We start from the raw sequence: 21,387 nt of genomic DNA on the forward strand, positions 1-21,387 counted from the left end.
TTTTCTCACCCGGTCCTTAGTCTGCTCAGCTTTACTGTGTAGAGTGTTCCCAATGAATTTAGTTTGATCTTGAATAAGCTGACAGCAAGTTCCAGATTTCCACCATTGAATTATGCTTCTTTCACTGAGCTGGATTTGCACTGCATAGTAATATAATAATTCTCCCTTTATTTATCACTGTGAATATTGAGACAGATTTTTAGGTTTGGACTTCGTCTGTAACTGCAGCCTCAGAAGGATTCTGAGAAACAGAGCTATTCATTCAGGGAGCTCAAGTCTCTAATGTTCTTGATGCTAAGTTGTTTGTAATGTTCTTTACACCAGGGCACTAGTCTCAATTCTTGTTTTGGTTTTGTTGCCTTTTGTCTCTTTTGGGTTAAGATGATGGCAATAATTCTGAATAAGCTATTCATAATGTTTCAAATTTGTACAACTGCTGAACTGTCATAACACCTGCCAGCTTTTGTTGCATACCAAGGTCCCATGGCAGTAGGTGCTGAATAAATGCTAAATAAGAAATACAGAAGCTAGAGAGGTAGCTAGTTCAGTTTATATTGATCTCTTTTCGTGTACACAGACACCTCTCAAAAAAGGCAAAATGGTGGAATTTTCTTGCCCTCTCTGTAATGGAGGTCCAGTTTGATTGGACCCAGCCCTCAGGCGTACTTGCACCTGCAGAGAGTTCAGTCAAACAACAGTGACAGGACAGCTTGATGGTCTGCTATGAGGTGTTGCAGGCCAGATGTCATGTCAAAACAAGATATGTCTGTGGCCTTTGGAGGAGAAAGAGACGAGGTTTTTGTGAGGTTTTGAAGAGGCGGTAGTAGAGTACAAGATGTATAATGAGCCATAGAGAGCACAACTGTCACACAACTGTCACACAACACTTTCAGCCCTAGCTGAAGTTAGATGAATCCAAGGAAGGCTGGCATATTCTTAAAATTCAGGTATTGGGGGTTTTGGAATCATAGCTTCAGAAATCTGTAAAATCAGTTGCCAAATCTAGCTGTGAAGAAAGTAAGCAGCTGGTTTTACCTCTCAAGCATGAGCCAGTATGCAGCTTTAGCACAGGACTGATGGGCGGCCTCATTGCAGGTCTCATAACTTTTGCAAGTCTTCCCTAAAATTCTTTTAAATGCAAAACGCACCATGAAACATTCTCTTTACAGGGCACTATTTAAGGATAAACTTAGATTTAGCATATTAAATAGTTTCAACATTGATCACAATACTACACCTAAGTTGTTTGGGATGTGGTGTGCCTGACCACGAGCAGATACATGAAAGCAGCGGGAGGATATGAGCATTTACTTTTCTTCTTCCATCATGCCTTAGATAACAGCGGGAAAACACATTGCTGATTGATCCATGACACTGAGCTCATTGCTAGGGTACTTGAGAAGCCTTGTGTTGATAGCAGTTATAGACTTACAAAATGGACTGGAGAAGCTGTAAATGTTACTCTTCTATTTTACAAGAAGTGAGGGGTTTGAAAGCAAAAGATGTGTGTCTGGAAACTGAGTCTTAGAGGCTAATTGTGCTTTTATCTGCCATGATGTTCTTGGCTTCCTGTCTCTTGGACAACTGGTGTGGACAACTAGGAAACTGTCCAGGCCATCCTGGCATCTTCATCAACAGCTGCCAACACTGGCCATCTCCCTTGAAAAGCTGAGGGCAGCATCCTCAAACTGCAATGTGAAGGTGTGGGAGCTCAGCTGCTCTAGAAAGCAGGCTCTTAAGGGAGGAAAAACATTTTAAGGTCAGGTTCTGTGTCTGATGAACTCCAGGTTATGATGCCCTTGATGGAAGCATTCCCTCCCCTGAATTCTGATCATTAAAAAAATAAAGGGAGTTGAAAAAAACCCAGACTATCTTGAAGTCTTGTAGTACCTTGCATGCTGGTCTTTAAACATTGAAAACCTGAACTGCTGACATTGCAAAGGTCACAAACAGAGACAGAAATTTCCACTGTTCACTGTTCATTTGAAATTTTCTCTGAATAGAGCTCTAGGCTTTGCCTTTGTTCCAGGAAACCCAACCATTTGTTCAGGAGTCAGATAAATTGTTCTAAACATTTTGGTAAATGTTTGTGTTTACCAAAATTTAATTGAAAGTCAGGGTAGAAAACAAGCCTTTTATTCATGAGTCAGATACAGCAGAAGCAGCTGCTGCAATGTGAGACTTTTTACCCAGATCCACTTCTTGGCCCTGACCTGGCACTTTCAATGCTGGAGTGAGTTATTGTTAGTCAACTAAAGAAATTAATTCCAAGCTTCCCCAAAATAAATAGCGGCAGCGTGGTAGTGTGGAGTATGGCAGAAAGGTAATTAATGGTGAGCACCTCGAGTCAAGTCTCAAGCACACTGACGTGACTGTCAACCCTACATTATGGTCCTGTGAAATGAGATAAATTGACAAAAGTTAATTTAAATTCATTGTAGTGAATGTGTTTCAGGTTGAACTGGAGTTATTAGAGTAAATATGCTTCAATAAAGCTAACAAACCCTTATCAGTGCAGCTGTGAGTGCTGCAGGTACCAAGCAAAAGAAAAATACGTATGAGATGCGAGGAGATGAAATTTAGTTCAGGGCTTGGATGTGCAGAAGGTAGGAAGCACCCCTGATGAAGAGAGACTACTATTAATATTTTAAAGCTTTATATTAAAATTGTTCCTTCCAGAAGTCTTGTTTGTAATTATCTGGTATTTATTACAGCTTCAGTTTGAGACATCAAATTTAAAAAAACCTCATGTATAGGGTTCTCATCTATTCTTAATACTTGGTAAGTATTGATCTTTGATCTAAGACTACTAAGGTTGAATGAGTGTGTGAAGCAGTGTGGGCTGTGTATTGTTGCCTGAATTGCAGGAAATCGGGTTACATGGGATTCTGATCTCTGTTAGGCTCATAAATACTATGGCTCCTAGCTCACTCAAGTAAAAGATTTCTGAGCTAATGTGTCAGAAGTGAGAATTTTTGTATTTAAAAAAATCAGTCAGTAAGATAAGAACTTGTCACCTTTTTATAGGATGTTTCTAATTTTCAATGTAATTAGCAGGCACCTCTGGGTGGCTCTGCATAGTTTTTCAACTTCATATCTGAAACTAAATATGTTTTTCTCAGCAAAAATTAAAAATATTCTAACAATATTCAGCATAATTTATGTTAAACTTTTCTCATGCAAGTGATCCCATAAAGGAGCACCTGTCCTTTTGTCTTTTAAATTAAATGTAAAATAACTATTAAAAGTGTATTAGGATTACTGCAGAGGAGGGAAGTAAAATTCAAGTGATCTCAGGGAACTTTCACATCAAATTTCTTACAATAGGAAAAAACGCCATTCCTTCTGCAGTTTTAGCTTTTATGGCTGAATACTTAAACTAATATTGTTTAGGTTATTTCATAAATTTCAAACAAAGTAATAGAAAAAGGGGAATGGGTAAACTCCATAGAACATTTTTTTTAGTCCTGAATCTTGAGAATTTCCATTTATGTTTTCCATGGTTTTCATTAATATAAGAATATTCACTAAATATATTTAACTGATTTTATTATTTATATCCTCAAATTTCTATCTACCATGAAAAATATTCTTTTACCAATTCCGCTGATTTTCGGACTGCAGCTGGCTGTCTTATTTCCTGTGTTTATCTGCATAATACCATGGGTAATTACATTATGAATTGTCATCAGCAGTTGTCATCATTGAGCTTTCTCCTTCATGACTTCAGGTAAGTTTCTTTAAGCTTTTCAGTTGGCAGAGACATGGCTTCCAGCAGAGACCATGGTATGGAGCCCATGCCTTCATCTTCTGACACTCACCCTCTTGAGTGTATTTCTCTATTAAAAAAAGGCCAAGAGAGAGTTGTGTGCCCGCAGATGTGGTGCAGTGAAGGAGTAGAGGTTCATGACTCTGATTTTCCTGTTGAGGACCTCACAAGTGGGGCGGCAAGTGTCTGTTGATTGAACCCAGGAAATTTCGGGGAGGCTCTGGTAACTTAGTTAACATTGTTTAGACTGGAAATGTGAGGCATGTAGAGGTTAAAATTATTCCCCTTTGTCTGTGCAGTGCATGCCAGGTATTGGGCAGTTAAATATTAATAATTAAATTATAATTGAAGAGAACATTTTTCACTTACTGTGTTCCGAGCCGTAGTTAAGAGGCCAGACGTTTTGTGCACTCTCTGCGTTTTCTCTGACATAGTCACAGTAGTCACTTTAGTGCCTGTGTCGTGCGCTGGTGCTGAGGTGGTTTGAATCGGTCACTGCTGCAGTGCAGCCTTGCAGCTGGTCTGGGATCACACAGTAGCAGCGATCCCTGCGGCTGGGATGGGGCTGCCGGCAGAGCGCTGCTGAAGCACAGCCACCTGTCAGCTGACCCAATTAGAGCGGTTTGCTGCTTCTTCCCTCTAATGAGCGCTCTTAATAGTCTCCAGCTGTTCCCTTTTGCTGCATTACCTCTTCACAGCAACATTTCTGGCCCATTCTTGCAGCTCTTCATCTATTGTGTGGGCTCTAAAGTACCATTTTCCCCCTTAGATTCTCTCATTTTGTATTAATAATTTATTGAACCACAAAGTTAATGATAATTCAGACCTCAGCTGGAGGAGGGACTGAATAAACAACTTATAAAATGTAATATTAAAGGAGATATTTTCATGGCTGACATTTATTTTCCAGTTACTCTAATTTACAGACCAATTTTTTTTTTAATGCTCCCCTGTGGACTTTGCATTCCAAACATTGCAGCATTATGCATTTATACAAAAGCAAGAAAATGTGCCTTCCTAATCTGTTTTTATTCAGCAGTCTGAGTCAATTGCACATAGTAAATATGCAATGTAGGTTAAGATTGCAACACTAAAAACTTCCATGTAATTTGCAATACATATTTATATTCATAGAAAATGCAAGATTAATACCATGCTTTTATTTTAATGATATCATTCTGTATTGCTGGTCTCCTTTTTGTGGAGACAGGATACAGGATAACAATAATATGCTTCAGAATATATTGCTTCAGAATGTAAAAAGGTGAGGGTTTTTTTCTTGCAGTGTTGTAGTGGTCTGAAAATTTCTAGCAGTTGCAGATTTAAGGAACTGCACAAGAAAGCAGAAACCAAGTAGCAGTAGAGGTCCAAGCGCTAAGTACCCAGAATCCTGTTTAAATGGAACATTATTACAGGGTCTTACCATATAATGTGTTTCAGTAGCCCTTTTAAAGACATTTATATGCATAAGAACTTGGGATCTTTTATTAAAGGACCTTACTATATTAAGTTTAAAATGATGAATCTTCATTTTTATGGTGATTTTGCCAAGTTTTTTATTTGTGCCTTTCTGAGCATGAATACAGGGCAGCTCTTGATGTTCTCTCCTGTGTCGTTTTTTGGTTTTTGTGTGTTGTGGTAGCTTGGGGAAATAGTAGTCTGAGTCAATTGCATGTTCTCTATAGGAAGAGCCTGTTTGTAGAGTGGAAAATCCCAGCCACAGAACAAAGATTCTAATATATTGATGCCAGCTTTTAAGGCCATGTAAACTGTATAAGAGAAGAGGGTATGTCTGTGCTACATTTTCAGGAGATATATTTTTGGATCATTGAACAAGAACAGAAAAGAGCATTCTTGTGCAGCCCAGGGACAAAAGCCAGCCTTGCCTTCAGTGAAGATGGGAAAGCAGTTTGTGGGGATAATCCTTATTTCACTTAGAAACTGATGGACTCTGGCAAGCCTTTTGCAGGGTTATTAGGAGTGAGATCTTCTGTGTGTCTTGAGTGGTTCCACCATAGCATCTGCTTGGTTCTCAGTAGCAGTCAAAAAAGGCAAACCAAAAGCAATAGAGAGCAATACAGAGACCTTCATTGTATATAAATCTCCTGTGTGTCTGTGCTTTACTACTTTCATTTGACATTAGTGACCTCCTGTCCTAGGGTATTTCCTCCCAAATTTTCCCTAAACCAGGACACCTCCCATTCCCAAAATGGGATTGAAAGAACTGGAAAACACTCAAAAATGGGTGGGATGATGAAATGATGAAATAATTTCCATATGAGGAATGACAAAGATTAGGGCTCTTCAAATGAGGAAGAACTAAACAAGGAAAAGGATACGGGAAGACAGTAATAGTGGCCTCAGGGATGATTGTTTTGAGTGGTTTCAGTGTAAGACTAATAGAAGTTTACAATTGCAATGGATAGTTGCTGGATCCAGTAAAAAAATAGAACGATGCGATGGTTTGGACAACATGTAATTAAGCTGTGGAAGTCCCTGCTGGTCATTGTTGTGAATAAGTTTAGATGTATTCAAAAAGGAAATATTTTAGGGAACATTTCTTTACAGAGGCAGTGGTCAAGCACTGGAACAGGCTTCTTAGAGAGCCCAAGGCATGTCAGCGTTTAAGAATGATCTGTACAATGCCCTTAACAACATGCTATAACTTCAGTCAGCTGTGAATAGGGCAGGCAGTTGGCTGGAGGATCCTTGTAGGTCCCTTCCAACTGAAATATTCTATGCTGTATTTAAAAGTGCAACTTTTATAGCCCTCAAGAGTTGTTAATTACCAAAGCAACACCTCCTAATCAGAAAATACCTGAGCAGTACAAATCTAAAGCCTCAGAGGTACCCAGAAAAAGGTCCTGTGTGTTTGGTAAATGTTCCTCATAGTGATTTTCTGAAAATGGTTTCTGCTCTGGGTGACTCAAAAGCAAACTTTATAATTACATGCTTACCAGTGAATTCTCCTACTAGGTGATTTAGGTAAGGTAGTTAGAGTTATGGACATCTCCAGTTGAATGTGTCATTTCTTGACTTTAGAATAGTTGATCTTGGGTATATGCTATAGCGGCTAAGACTTTGTTGTCTTACATCTCTACCAATCAAATTAATTTTTGTAAGTTCCAAACTGATACTGAAGCTATTGACTGTTAACACTGTCATGACTATTCTCAAATTTATTGTTAAAAGCTAAGATAGAAATGTATTTAAAGTATGAACTGCATCCACAGTTTTACATTATGCACTGTAATAGTAAGGATGCCAGAAGCGAACATGTAAAAATCCTTAAAACAGTGGGATAAAACATTTCTTTCAGTGCATGCTTTTCAGAAATGTGAAGTCTCTTTGTTTTGATGTTTCAGTATGGGTGAATTTCCGGTGTTTGATAATTTTTGTAAGCCTCAAGTTGAGTGCATTTTCAGTTCTCATGTACTTTGTTAATGTGAAAGTAACAGGAAGACACATCTAAACAGATAACACTTATATGATTCCCAGTAAGGGATGACTTAATGATAATTAGCTGACAAATAACTCTTTCATGTGAATGAAAACAAGAGGATTTCTGTGTGATACGAATGTTATCTTCAGTGCATAGTCTAGCATTTTGGGCATGATGAACCTGAAAGCATATTTATTAGTCATCAAGTAAGACTAATTATTGATTGATATTTTGTTTGTCTTGAGTTGGAATGCAATAGTTTTTAAAACTGAAACGTTTTATCATCCAGAAAAAAAAGAAAGCTTTCAATTTCTGTTAGTGCAAATTTTAAAATAATTATTTATAAAGTTACAGTTTGTACATGGCATAAATAAGAGAGACAAGGCACTGACCAGAAAATAGATGCTCTTCAGAATAAGATGTAATAATATATATGTGTGTGTGTTTAGGAGTAAGAGTCAGACTTTTTGAAATTATGTTTAATTAACAATTAATTTGAAGACTTGTCTTATGAAATCGTGGTAGCTGTCCCTAGAAAACCTCCTAAGGTGTACTATAAAACCTCCTAAGTAGACTCCTTGCTAGGAGTAGGCCTGTTTTCTTTTCCTTGTTGCGTCATGCTTTAACCACCTTAAATGAAAACTCTTTTTTTGGCAGTAGGATGGGGAAGGAAACTGCAGAACCTTTTACTCCTCCTGACAGAGGAAGGGTATAGAGAGACAGCCCTCCTTTTACTGCCAGCATATTGAATGTGTTCAGGCTGTGGCATGATAATGTAATTTCAAGCAGTCAGATACTCATTTCACTCTGTAGGTGTCAAAACCTGCAGGAACTGACAAGCCATGAAAATAAAACTGAATTTATTAGCCCATTTTGTTCCTTGTCTGTCATTCTCCTTCCTCTTTCATTTTTGTGATTTATGCCTAAGTTTTCTGGCTGTCAGAGCTGCCAGCAAAGTGAAATAAGCGGAGATCCCTATCTCGAGAACTTCCTAGCTAAAGCAAAGCTGAAGCTTTGAGGTGGTGGATGGCAAGGAGAAGAGTGCAGGGCAGTAGAATTAGGAGAACTGCCCGCCCATGGTGTGTGGCTGACGTGGTGAGGGATAGGCATGTCTTTATACAAGCATCCAAAGCTGTCCCGAGCCTTAGGTGTTTGTTGACAACAAAATATTTTCCTATCGTGTAATTTTTTGGTGGTAGTGTGGACTCTTCTGTTGACTGCAGGATTGCTGGGTCACACTTGTGAATTCTGTATTTTTAGACTGAAGCAGTTTATGCTGAAACCATATGGGAAGCAGAGATGGCATTTTGTGGAAAAATGGTACAGCAGTGCCCAGACGCACTCAAGACTTAGTTTATTCTACCTTTTTCTGAAGTTTTTAAGGTTTATTATAGCCTGCAGAGTAAAATCCTGTGCCTTATCCTGGTCCCAGCTCACAGGGACCCCAGGGCATGCTGAAGCACCATGTGCTTGTTCCTTTCTGGTTGGCACCAAGGCTCTTGCCTGTGGGGCCAGGACACACGTGGGGTGCCTGAATATCCTATGGGACACAACTGAGCTGCTTGTCCCACTGGGGAGAGGTGGCAGGTTCTTCCCAGCCAGCTCACCCAGCAGGGAAAGAACCCTTAGTACAGCAGTGAAGAGGAAGTGCAGAGGTGCAAATTTAGGTTTTGTTTCTGTCTCATTACAGAATGAATAGATTTAAACTGGGGAACAGTCTGCCTAAAAATCAAGTGCTGTCTGTCTATTCTTGCTTTGTTTGCTTCAGTAAGCTCCTGTGATGGAGAGATGGGTGTTTTGTGTTTCTCCAAAAACAGCCAAATGCCATAGGTTTGTGTTGGCAGATGGATTGAAATGTTCTCTCTGGTTGCTTGGCCCTGCCTGGCAAGTGGCTGCTGTATTTTCCCTCAGGAGTGCTCTTCAGGTGTCAGGTATTCCAGAAATCAAATTTTCCTTCTTGGCTTAAAAGTATAAACTGTATTGCTACAGTTGCTTCCCTTTTCTCTCTCTCTCTTTCCTTTTCTCTCTCTCTCTCTCCTTTTCTCTCTCTCCTTTTCTCTCTCTCCTTTTCTCTCTCTCCTTTTCTCTCTCTCCTTTTCTCTCTCTCCTTTTCTCTCTCTCCTTTTCTCTCTCTCCTTTCTCTCTCAGTCCTTTTCTCTCTCTCCTTTTCTCTCTCTCCTTTTCTCTCTCCTTCTCTCTCTCCTTTTCTCTCTCTCCTTTTCTCTCTCTCCTTTTCTCTCTCTCCTTTTCTCTCTCTCCTTTTCTCTCTCTCCTTTCTCTCTCTCCTTTTTCTCTCTCTCCTTTTCTCTCTCTCCTTTTCTCTCTCTCCTTTCTCTCTCATCCTTTTCTCTCTCTCCTTTTCTCTCTCTCCTTTTCTCTCTCTCCTTTTCTCTCTCTCCTTTTCTCTCTCTCCTTTTCTCTCTCTCCTTTTCTCTCTCTCCTTTTCTCTCTCTCCTTTTCTCTCTCTCCTTTTCTCTCTCTCCTTTTCTCTCTCTCCTTTTCTCTCTCTCCTTTTTCTCTCTCTCCTTTTCTCTCTCCTCCTTTTCTCTCTCTCCTTTTCTCTCTCTCCTTTTCTCTCTCTCCTTTTCTCTCTCTCCTTTTCTCTCTCTCCTTTTCTCTCTCTCCTTTTCTCTCTCTCCTTTTCTCTCTCTCCTTTTCTCTCTCTCCTTTTCTCTCTCTCCTTTTCTCTCTCTCCTTTTCTCTCTCTCCTTTTCTCTCTCTCCTTTTCTCTCTCTCCTTTTCTCTCTCTCCTTTTCTCTCTCTCCTTTTCTCTCTCTCCTCCTTTTCTCTCTCTCCTTTTCTCTCTCTCCTTTTCTCTCTCTCCTTTTCTCTCTCTCCTTCCTTTCTCTCTCTCCTTTTCTCTCTCTCCTTTTCTCTCTCTCCTTTTCTCTCTCTCCTTTTCTCTCTCTCCTTTTCTCTCTCTCCTTTTCTCTCTCTCCTTTTCTCTCTCTCCTTTTCTCTCTCTCCTTTTCTCTCTCTCCTTTTCTCTCTCTCCTTTTCTCTCTCTCCTTTTCTCTCTCTCCTTTTCTCTCTCTCCTTTTCCTCTCTCTCCTTTTCTCTCTCTCCTTTTCTCTCTCTCCTTTTCTCTCTCTCCTTTTCTCTCTCTCCTTTCTCTCTCTCCTTTTCTCTCTCTCCTTTTCTCTCTCTCCTTTCCTCTCTCTCTCCTTTTCCTCTCTCTCCTTTTCTCTCTCTCCTTTTCTCTCTCTCCTTTCTCTCTCTCCTTTTCTCTCTCTCCTTTTCTCTCTCTCCTTTTCTCTCTCTCCTTTTCTCTCTCTCCTTTTCTCTCTCTCCTTTTCTCTCTCTCCTTTTCTCTCTCTCCTTTTCTCTCCTCCCTCGTGGTTTCCTTTTTCCTAAGTACTTTCTTTGCAAGAGTGGATTTTGTTGAGAGGTTCTCAGCATACTAGTAGCTCCTGTTGGAGTAACAGTTTTAGTACAGAGGCTCCAGACTCATTTTAGGTGTCCTCCCTTCTCTTCTTTAACTGAAGAGAGATGAAAGGATGAGGCGCTTCAGACAATGAGGTGACGGATTGGCTTCTTTGCCAGACAGATAAGTAAGTGTAATCAAAAGAGTGGGCAAGTTTTGCTGCTTAGTGCAATGGAAGGACTAATGGCTTCTGTTCCCTGAAACAAGGATGGATTCAAAGCACGTGCTCCAAGGCATCTTGGCACCTTAATGAACTGGAAACCCAATAGAAATAACCCCAGACATCTGAGGGATATCGATGGTCAGAGGGAGTCCTTCAGAAAGCTGATTCCTTCAGCCTTTTTGTGGTGGATTTTAATCAAATTCAAAAGGAAAAATAAAAGTTTTTCACAACATGGTGATAGAATACTGCCAGGAGAAAATGTGAGAGAACAGAGTGTGATGAACTGTAAAACTGTGTTTGTTGTCACTAAGTTGAGGTTCAGGGCATTTGCCCATTTTTTCCTTAATGATCAGTCAAGATAGGAAGGGTACTGCTGCCAGGAAATAATTTTTTATTGTCTTCCTTGTAGATCGAAATTATTTAAAGAATGAAATTTGAAAAAAAAAAAAAAAAAAAAAAAAAAAAAGCCCAAAGAAACAAGCATCAGCTGTTTCAAATGTGGTTTTGGCTTTTGCCTTAAGATGACTATTTGAAGTACCTTTTTCAAAAGTATGTCCCTCACCAGTTGGCTGATGATACTGCATGGTTGTGAGTTATCACAGGCATGGTGGGTGCATGTCTTGAATGAGATGGTAACTCTATCCTTCAGGATAAGCAGTAGACCTGCTGTGTCAACTGAGAAAATGTGTTCCCTGTGTAACAAGGTGGTGAAATTCTCCTTTGAAGTAAAATCAGTGTTCACTTTTTCTGTCTATTATTCCAAGCACTGCTTTTTTTTTTTTTTTTTTTTTCTTTCTTGTTTGCTGGAATTTTCAAAGCTCCTCTATCCCTTGTAAATACAGTTGGTTTACATAAAAACAAAATAAAACTGTCCAAAACCCAAACAAAGGGTGTTAAGCTGCTGGTTTGTTGTTCTAGATTCTGGAAAATGGACTGCCATTGTTTCAGCAAAGCTGGCTACTGCTTAAATAACTAGTGAGTTACTGAAACACAGTCTAGTCAGGTTACCTTGAACAGAGCTTTTTCCTATGAACTCTGATCCAAGCAAAGCCAGCCACTATTCATAACTGAGCTTGTCAAGAGTAATTTCCTTTTTCTTGGGGAAAAATCCACTAACTGGTAGCAAATATGAAACTTTCCATGGTGAAGATGGATTGTTAAATGAGATTGTTTTCTTCAAAATTAATTTTCTGTTCCTTTTGAAAGGAAAAAAGGAAACTAAAGTGTTCATCAGTGGCTGAAGGAAAAAAAATTACTTTTTTTCAGAGTATAATCCAAAGAGATTATTATGTCTTTGATGAAAAGAAAGGGGGGGGGAGGCACATTTTACACTTCTTTTTTTCTCTTCCTAACAGATTTATTAACCTTCATGATTTTATACTTAATCTTGTTGCTTGCTGAGCTTTTTGAAGCCATATCACCTGAGATGAAGGCATTGAGAGATTCTGGGTCTCTGTGTAGGGAGGGAAGTATGGTTTTGTTTTTCATAGTCATAGAAAAGAACTTCAGCAGATGACTGAAGATTAAAAAAAGTTAAAAAAATGCAAATGGGAACATTATTTATGTCTCTGAACCTTGTAATTTTAGGAGGTTTTTAATACTTGGTGTTGTCAGTATGGTGATAGTCTTGTCAAATTAAAAAGTGGAATCAATATGTTCCATTTTGTGTCTTCTATTTAGAATGGCAGTGCTGTGAAAACTGCAAAGTTTTAGTAATTTTCCAGAACAGCATTAGAACTGTTCAGCAAGAGTAAGATTTTAACTAGGGAAATTAGATAGGGGCAGCAGAGCAGAAACCATCTCCAGTTGTAGCAGCAGGAAAGACACATGCAGAAGCAGTATCATTTTCCTCTCAGCTCTGCAGCTCCTTTTGCATTTCAGCCCTGAAAGATGAAGGGAGAGATTCCAAGTCAGTCAGCACTAGGCAGAAGACTTATAAGGAGGTAAAATTAGCCCACAACTCAAACTTCTAGCTGTTTTCTCACCATTCAACAGGTTTGTGTTAAAATGCCACCACAAGTGTGGTAGGTCAAGGGGACACAAAAGACATTTAGACCTTGGTGCTATGAGGAACTTTTTTCTTAAAAGGCAGTACTGTGGTTTTTTGAGATTTACCATCTAACTTAAAAAATGTTCAAACCTAAAGAAATTTAAAACGTGTACCATATGATGAATCATATATTTTGTCTTTTTTAGTTCGGAGGTCAGCAGCAGATTTCCTTTTTTGCTTGACATTGTACTTGATGTGACTGGATTATTTCAGGGACATATCAGGAGCTGTTGGATACAGCTTCTCTCCCTTTAACTTCAGCAAAAGGGAATTGTATCACTGGAATTCATGACAGCAGGTAGTGTAAGCTATAACTGAGAAGTATGTTGAAATAGAACAAGCATTAGTTAGCAAGTGCTTATTTTCTTAAGTGAAAATTTTACTACATCTGCAGATTAGGAGAAGCTTAATAGTCTTCAAAAATTATTTCTTTCCTGGTGCATGCAATATTTTTTTTGATTTGTAGGGCGTATCTTTCCTTCTCCATCTCTTCAGTCTTTTGTTTTGAAGATTTATATTGCAGGAAGTATTCATTTTCCTCCCTAATTCTTGTGAGATGAAGTCCTATTAAAAAAAATTGAATTAATTCTTTTGTTTTGCCTCTGTCCTATTGGGATGTATGAAAGCAATACTATCTAATACTCATTAATTATGAAATTAATTTCCTTTAGGCTCATTATTTTTTTTCTAAATTATATATTTAGTATACAGAACTCTGACATTTGTTCTAATAGACCTCTTTTAAACTTTCATATTGTTAAAACTATTTTTGTGGACCTCTGTTAAAAACAATGTGTTATGCTGGCTTCAAATTGTTGAAGCATTCATAGAACTTAAATGTGTTTCTGTTAATATAAGCATTTTTGAGGTTTGGGCTAAAATCTGCTGAATATAATTTCTGTGTATCCAGTCAGGCTTTAAAGGAATGGGAACATATGACCTGGAAAAGAAAATGGGAGAAAAATGTGAACTACAGAAATGTCTCATTATTAAAACAGGCTTTTCTGTATTGTAGGAAATGTGATATTTTTAACATTTAAATATTTTGGTAGCTGTGCAAATGATATTGTGTTGTCACTTTCTGCATTAGGCCCTTCAGCTTACCAAAGGACATTGCTGCCATATCTGTTTAATAGTCCTTGATAGACCTCCCTTCTATAAATATATAGTTTCTATTTTGTTGTTGTTGTTTTTGTTATTCTTTTGGTGATTTGGCTGGGGTTTTTTAGATGTGGTTATATCCATATCATCCAGAGTATCCTGTTGTAAGGATCTATGGTTTTTAATGCTGAATGTCTTTCAGCATTATATAGTCCCCTTGAGGTCAGATTTCTTACCTACTCCCATTAATATTCCATGAAAAATTTGCTATTTTGCTGTTAACCCTTCTTTGTTATTCTCAAGAATTGTCTCAGCACAGATGGCTCTGCAGCCTTACTCAGTGTCTCATTTCACTAAGAAAAACAGATATTTTGTTCCTGCTTCTCATCCTTAATCATCCTATTCTCTCTTCTTTTCCCTTTTCTTTGGTTGGTTTGTTTGTTTGTTTTCTTTTTGTACTGGGAACAAAGGATGTTTTTCACATTTTTAGTGACTGGATTAAAGAAAGACCTGTTGCAAGCTAGAGAGGCTTTTCTGCTGTTGCTGGTTTTTCCCCTTGCTGACTGTGTTCTTCATAACTGTCTTGTCTAAAACTAGCTAGGTTCTGACAATACTGTTTATTTTATCCATTTTTCTTAGGTGTCTTTGACTGTCACTTCAGTTCGAGGCTGTTTTTCCTGACTTACGCTCTTTCTAGGGAGCCCTTTTCTGTATGCGAACAACCTGGTACATGGAAGGTGTCCCTGCCAATGGCAGGCTGGTTGGAATGAGATGCTCTTTAGCTTCCCTTCCAATCCAAACCATTCTATGATTCTGTGATGTCCTGTAGTTTTTCCCATTACTTGATTTTTCATTCTGAGTAATCTGCTCATGCATCCTACTGCTCAGTTGCGAGCAGGACTTGCTATTAATACGGGTCTCAGAGTCTTAGTATTTCAATACACTTGGCTGAACATTGATGCTTTTAACGTTGAAGACTGGTGCATTAGGGAGGTGACAATCCACACTGTTATGTGATGATTTCCTGTGTGTCTCCTCAATTTTGTTTTTTTAAAAATATTTAACACAAGTGGTTTCTGGGATAAAGCATTTCAAGGTAAACAAAAGATGCTGGGTTCCAGGAGCCAGAGATGTGAAATGATTCCTTAATTCCCTTCATGACTGCCTTGTTCAGTGAGAATTTACTAAGGCACTGGCAGGGTCTTTTCTGATTTTACTGAAAAAGCCCAAGTTAAAAATTGTTCTGTTTTAAGACTTCGGAAAAATTGAAGAGTCCAGAAGATGGTCTTAAAAATAAATTTCTGTATGGAAATGTAAATCCGCAGGTGAATAAAAATGTGCTGTGAAGCAGATGTCCTACTATTCCTTGAGTTCACTGAGATCAAGACAAAACAGTTATCTGAATGACGTTAGGGAGGTTTTGTATCAGGTACTAGTAGAGTATCACTAGAGGCAGTAGGAGCAGTAAAGCATTGCTATGAATTAGAATGGATATGATTTTATTTTTTTTAGCAGATTGGACAAATGGTAACCTGGTATAGCTAAACTTGCTTCTCCTTTAGGAAAAGCTGGGGCTAAAATTCTTCTCAACAACCTGAATCTTCTGTAGCAGCCAAGGCTGCCCTGCATTGCCAGGTGTGGTGAGACGATACCCTACTTGGAACACCCTCATCCACCAGTGGCATCTCTGTCCACTTCCAGCCCACTGACTTCAGCCTCTCAGTCAGCTCCAGGCTGAGGCTGATCCCTATCAGAAGCTAACTTTATCTGTGCTCTAGAACTAATCTTCTATGAGCACAAATTGCTGGATGTATCTGTTGACTTGTGCAAAGGATTTGACATGTCTTGTCTCTAAACTGGAGAGATGTGGATTTGATGGATGGATTAGTCAGTCTTTAAGGAATTGGCTGGATGATCATGCTCTAAGAGTTGCAGTGGTGGCTTAGTGTCCAAGTGGAGATGAGTGGCAAGTGGTATTCCTTGGGGTCAATATTGGGACTGGCACCGTTTGGCATCTTCATTGGTGTCACTGACAGTGGGATCAAGCGTACCCGTAGCAAGTTCGTTGGTGACACCCAGCTGTGTGGTGTGGTTGACAGGCAGGAGGGAAGGGATGTTAACCAGAGGCACCTGGACAAGCTCAAGAAGTGGGCCCCTGTGGACTTCATAAAGTTCAACAAGACCAAGTAAAAGGTCCTGCACCTGAGTCAAGACAACACCTCAATCAGTACAGGCTGGGGGTTCAACAGATGGAGAGCAGCCCTGAGGAGGAGTATTTGGGGGTGCTGGTAGATCAGAGGCTAGACATGAGCCAAATGTGCACCTACAGCCCAGAAACACAATTGTATCCTGCCCTGCAACAGAAGCAGCATGGCCAGCAGGTCAAGGGAAGTGAGACTCCACCTTCGATGACGTTTTCTTTTGTGACTCCACCTGGAGTGCTGAATCCAGCTCTGGGGCCATTAACATAAGAAGGACATGGATCTGTTGAAGCAAGTCTAGAGGGTGTCCATGCAGATGATTAGAGGGCTGGAGCACTTCTCCTGTGAAAACAGGCTGAGGGTATTGGGGTTGCGCAGCCTGGGGAAGGGAAGGGAAGACCTTAGAGCAGCCTTACAGAACCTCAAGAGGGCCTACAAGAAAGCTGGAGAGGGACTTTTTAAAAACAGAATGTAGTGGCAGGACGAGGGGCAATGGCTTTAAACTGAAAGGTGGCAGGTTTGGAGTTTAGGAAGAAATTCTTTGCTGTGATGGTTGTTGGAACAGGTTTCCACAGAAGTTGTGGATGCCCCATCCCTGGAGGTGTTGGCAAGACCAGGCTGGCTTGGGCTTTGATGCACGTGACCTAGTGGAAGGTATCCCTGCCTTGCCAGGGGCTTTGGAACTAGGTGATCTTAAGGTCTCGTGCAGTCCAAACCATTCTATGACTTGTTGCTTTTCTCATAGGCAATTTGCTGGAGTCCATGTGCCCTCCTTTAGGGAGAGCTGAAAAACCCTAGAGGTGGTGAGTATTTCCTGCTTGGCATTTGCAGAATTGAATGTATACCATCCCCAATGGGTTTTATTAAAGCTTGTCACCCAAGCAGACAAATTTTCTATGTTCTTCTTTGAAGAAGTGTTAGTAAACAGAATTAGCAGATGTACTGTCTCCCTGCTGTTAGTTGCCATTGGGATTCATTCTTGATTACAGTATAATGATCTTCATTTTTGGTGTTCCCTGGATCTGTGCCCTCTGTAATAGGATGGTTATTTAATGCTTACACACTGCTTCCAGCTGGCAGCCACTCACCCTCTTTTTGGCAATTTCTTTCTATTTTTTAAATATATTTCCCATACTAGAGTGGTTTGAAGTGAAAAATACAAAAGCAATGGAAAAGAAGGGTATGATAAGGTGTCTGCTTACAACTATAAAGCAATTTCATTCTTACCACTAAAATTTATCTTTGACAAATTGCTAACATGATTTCAGATAACAGGAAAGAGAAAAATATGTCCACCGATGTATTTTCTTGATATTGTATATAATTTTAAGTTAGAAAATAGTGATGTACAAATGTATTTCATGTTTGTCACGTCTAAATAGTAGCATTGTGAGCATAGTTCATCACTTTTTGCTATGTCACTGCCAGCAAAACTTTGTATACGAATGAAGTATGTCTGCACTTAATGAAAATGTAGATGGGTAGCAGAAGATGCTGTTTTGTTAGCTGCCCCTTCACTTGTTGAGATGCCAGAAAAAGAAAAGCTTAATACATTGTTGGCCGAAAAGTCAAGCAAGTTAGCCCAGGCAAAAGAGTCCAGGCGAATTAGCCCAGGCAAAATAAAGTGGAAATTAAACTTGGCAGCCTATTTACATATGTGGTAGGGGGAGGCAGGGAAGTAAAAACATGCATTTTGCCAGAACAAATTAGAAAGTCAATTCAAAGAAACCCCAGAATTACCCTCTACAAAAATGTACTGAGTTTGCACAGCAAGCTCTTGGTAGCCATGATGGGGGACTGGGGGGCGGAGGGGCTACAGTGGTGGCTTCTGTGAGAAGCTGCCAGAAGCTTCCCGCATGTCCAGCCAGCTCCATGATGGGTCCGCTGCTTGCCAAGGGCGAGTTCTTCAGTGATGGTGGTAGCACCGCTGGGATAATCTATTTAAGAAGGGAAAGAAGTTACTGCACGGGAGCAATTGCAGCTGGAGAAGAGAGGGGTGGCACTATGTGAGAGGAACAGCTCTGCAGACACCAAGGTCGATGCAGAAGGAGAGGGAGGAGGTGTTACAGCAGAGATTCCTGTGCAGACCACAGTGAGACAGATGTCACCCTGCAGCCCATGGAGGTCCATGGAGAAGGAGAGAGCCACCTGCAGTCCATGGCGAACCCCAGACAACAGAGGGGGGATGCCCAAGGGAGGCTGTAACAGAAGTTAATGTAGTGACTGAAGTCATCCACTGTGGCTGGTGTCGCCCTGTGCAGCTGGAGTGCTGTGGTACCATTAATGTGAGCAAGCCCCATGTCGTTCAGTCTTCTGATAGAGGACCAGGATGCAGTGCAAGAGGGACATAAAAGGGTTTCTGTTGCTTTTTGAGCTGGCCGAGCCTCACGGAAGTGAAGGGGCTATCACAGCTGGTGCAGGGGGCATTTGGGGACAGAAACCCTGCCTTAGCTGGGTCTGCTCTGCCATCTTGTGGAGCTTCTCCCCAAGATGCCCACTGGTCACTCTGCAGCCTGCCACTGGTGTCCCAATAAACTTGTCCAGCTTGCTGTCATCTCCAGAGGACAATCATCCCACACAGTTTGGCACAGTGCAGCCCACCTTGGAGGCCCTCAGTGCCACAACAGCACAGGATGGGAAACATTTGGCTTTGACTGTGCTGGCAGTGATGATTCAGGAAGCAGTGCCCAGCACCTGCCCACCCCACAGCAATCTGCTACCAGTGCTGTTGGCATAGATGCACAAACAGATACCAGATGTATGTGGAAGAAAGAAGGCATCTTGCTGCTGTGTGGCTCTAGTTAACCAAGTACTTGATGGAGATTGAATAGAAACATTTAATATCACCTGGTGAAGTAAAACTCTCTCTGACTAGAGTTAAAAATGTCTTGCATTGCATCTTATGTTTCATTAAAATGCGTAAATAATTTGTGCTCCTGAAAAATATTTAGTAAGTTGTGTTGGATTTATATTTGGAAGCCTTCTATACCTTGACTTTTCAGTCTTTCTGCCACCTTCCAAAGTAGGAAGCTGTGCTTTTCCTTCTTTCATGTCCTGTTTGTACTCACAAACCCTTTTCTGCAACATCACGTTTACATTTTCTTTCCAAGCCCTCTAAGGCCACCCAGAGCTCCCAAGCTGGGGCCAGAGAAGGTGGGGAATTATGTTGGGGATTTTTTAGCATGGCTTTGTTTAGTTTATATGGTGTGACATTGTCCTCAGGATGTAATGGTCAGTTTGACCTCTTTACAAACACCAACTACGTGAGAAAACACTTTACAAGCTGCGAGAGGATTCTCGGTGGCTCTCAGGAGAGTGGAAGAATTTTCCTTGGCTGGCAGCAGTGAGGACTAGACTGCACTATTGACTGTGGTGATGTCTGAAGAACAGCCTTGTAAGCAGGAGAGGTCACTGTAGACTAGGCTCAGTCACTGGTTTTCCACATCATTTTATTTAATTTCCTTTTATGAAAACTTGAAATTTAGGTTGCTGCTGACACACCTATACATCTTCACCCTTCAGACTGAAGGAGCATGCACTGTTCCTGGGCTATGTGCAAGGTCTCCTGGTTTCACAGAAGTTGTGGTATCTCACAGGCAGGGCATAGAAAGAGGATGTGTATCTTTGTTTTGCTTGTGAGAGAAAGGATATTTTTATGTTTTTCCATAGATGAACAACACATTGAAATAAAATGGAAATTATTTGCAATGAGTGTATGTATTTAAGTTATGATTCCTTATTTTAAATTAGGGTAATTGTAATAATTGTAATGCAATTGGGGCAGAATGTGGTATTTCTGTAATTTTTGCTTGAGACACCGATAATGGAAAAATAGGGCATGTCTTGAAGCCAAAGATTTTCCTTTCCTCTTTTTCTTTTTTTTTTTAATTTTTAATTTGAGTGTTCCTTCTACTGGAAAAAAAAACAAGTTACTGTTTTTGTCAGTACTTTCAGGAATTTCTATTCGGAGGAAAAAAAGTTCTCACATCTTGTGTCACATCTTTTTGTATGTGGTACAGTATAAGTTTGTCCTAAGACATTAACTTCAGTAAATTGCTTATTGCTCTACAAAGCAACACCTTAAAGTTTGGTCTTTTTGTGATGGCATTGAAATTCCCAAAGGAGTTTTGTAGCTCTTCACTCTCTACAGCTACCTGAAAGGAGCTTTAATGAGGTGGAAATGAAAGAATGCTTGGAAATGTCCTTCAGTTACATCAGGGAGGTTCAGATAAGATATTAGGAAAATAAAACTTCACCAAAAGAGGGATTAGACATTGGAATAAGTTGCCCAGGGAAATGATGGAGTCACCATCTCTGGAAGTGTTCAAGAGGCATTTGCTGTGGCAGGTGGAGATATGATTTTGGAGTGATTATGGTGGTGCTGGGTCAGCAGTTGAACTAGATGATCTGGAAGGTCTCTTCCAACCCTGATGATTCAATGATTCTATGAAAATTTTTTAATCAGGTGCTGGCTTCCTCTTATAGCACATATGAGCTCACTATGGCAAATTAATTTTTTTTCACTAATCTAAAAAAACATTAATGATGCACCTTTGATATATTTCTAATAGATCAGTAGTCTGACTCATTATAAGATTAAAGGATTAAGGCAGGTTGTGATTTTTATTTCAAAGACAATTTTACAGGAGAAGGAAGGAGAAATTACCAGTTTAACTTTTCAGACGAAATTGTTACATGAGTAGAAAAATACAGTAGTATTTAAAAGAAAGACAGTTTCTGTTGTTACTTGGAGCCGCAGGGCTGATTCCCAGGCCTCCTGCTGCCCCATTGAAGACACAAGCCCAGTGGGATGTGAGTGATATGAATTGTAGCCAGGAGCTGAGGAGTAAAGTAAAATACTGCTTTCTTTACTGTGAAAGGTTGTGATCAAAGTAGCTCTTAGTGTTTCCTTCTGTATCTTTCCAGACTGTGTTAAAATAATTCTTTTACAAGGCTTCTCCAGTGGTTTGAATGAGCAAGGCTGTCATCTGTCACCTTGCAAATTTTTGTCTCACGTAGAAACATTTCTGCCCTGAAAGATCTGTGTTCTGCTGAGAAAGCATGTTCTTACTGGAGATGTGGCTTAATTAATGTTGCTTAGGATAGCAGAGTAACACTGCCTAGAATAACGTCGTTTCACCTTGGCTTTCCATGCTCCGAAAAAAACCCAGAAATTACTGAGTGCCACTAGCACCAAAAAGCATCTTTCTGTAGCTGTGTTTAAGTTTTGCAATGAC

The 21,387-nt window shown here is 40.0% G+C and overlaps 1 protein-coding gene across 1 annotated transcript in view; it reads left to right on the forward strand.

Moving 5' to 3' along the window:
- UST (uronyl 2-sulfotransferase) overlaps window positions 1–21,387 on the forward strand; it is a 152,558-nt gene that overhangs the window by 95,668 nt on the left and 35,503 nt on the right. The window lies entirely within an intron of this gene.

The sequence above is a fragment of the Sylvia atricapilla genome, chromosome 3 (assembly GCF_009819655.1).
Source record: "Sylvia atricapilla isolate bSylAtr1 chromosome 3, bSylAtr1.pri, whole genome shotgun sequence".
In the NCBI taxonomy this organism is placed as follows: Eukaryota; Metazoa; Chordata; class Aves; order Passeriformes; family Sylviidae; genus Sylvia; species Sylvia atricapilla.